This window comes from Ammospiza nelsoni, chromosome 6 (genome assembly GCF_027579445.1).
Source record: "Ammospiza nelsoni isolate bAmmNel1 chromosome 6, bAmmNel1.pri, whole genome shotgun sequence".
Classification (NCBI taxonomy): Eukaryota; Metazoa; Chordata; class Aves; order Passeriformes; family Passerellidae; genus Ammospiza; species Ammospiza nelsoni.
In genome coordinates this window covers 47,309,279-47,310,202 of record NC_080638.1, presented here as the reverse complement: position 1 = coordinate 47,310,202, position 924 = coordinate 47,309,279, and the positions used below count along the sequence as shown (strand labels likewise).

At 61.9% G+C, this 924-nt stretch overlaps 1 non-coding gene across 1 annotated transcript; it reads left to right on the top strand.

The window, feature by feature from the left end:
* Positions 1-381: 381 nt before the first annotated feature.
* TRNAT-UGU (transfer RNA threonine (anticodon UGU)) lies at positions 382-454 on the top strand. Its single transcript has one exon. It is a non-coding gene; the product is annotated as a tRNA-Thr (tRNA).
* The last annotated feature ends 470 nt before the right edge of the window (positions 455-924 follow it).

The window sequence follows — 924 nt, the reverse complement described above, 5'->3', positions numbered from 1 at the left end:
GATCCCCCGGGGAACGGGGACAAACAGAGCGGCGGGCGGGGTGCCCCGGGGAGAGGGCACAAACGAAGGGGCAGGCGAGGTGCCCCGGGGAGAGGGCACAAACAGGGCAGCGGGCGGGGTGCCGGGGGTAGAGGGCACAAACGGGGCGGCAGGCGGCTCCCGCCGAGTTCCGGCAGTTCCTGGGCGGCCAGGAGCGGCTCCGGGCGGGCCGCGTGCTCCCCCCGGCGGCGGCGGCGGCGGCGGGCAGGCCGCTGTGCAGGGCGGGCCCTCAGGGGCCAGCGGAGGGCGGGGCCGGCGGCGCGGGGCCCGGGGCGCCCGGCAGGGGGCGGCGGAGAGGGTCGGAACGGGTCTTAGGCATAACCGGGATACTTTCAAAGCGGCGGCTCCATAGCTCAGTGGTTAGAGCACTGGTCTTGTAAACCAGGGGTCGCGAGTTCGATCCTCGCTGGGGCCTTAGGGTTTTGTTTTTATTTTTTTTTCAGGCGTGCACCCACGACTAACGAGCCTGATTTTGGGTATTTTGGTGGTGGCGGACCAGTGCATGCGTGCAGGCTCCGGGGGCTTCCTCTTAAAGGAAACGCTTTGGAAACAAACGCGTTCTGTAAAACCTGAATGTTAACATTACCAGCGGCCGCCAAATTAACTCATGGCTGTGCTTCGTGCCGGCAGGGGAGTGGGGGGGGGGGGAACAATAACCTCTTTGGGAAGCAGCGTGGGAATGGCTGAGTAAATATTTGCACAGCTCGCGTCACAATTTTCCTGATGGCAGCTTTGGCAAAATACTGTTAGGGGTTTAAAAGGAACAAATTGCCCCTGAGTGGAGAATAAGCTGGACAGGATTATCTGAATCTTCACAGCTTGTCAGGCAAGCCAGGCTGTTGGGTTTATTTCCGTGCTGGAGACTGGACAGCGGAAATGTAACGA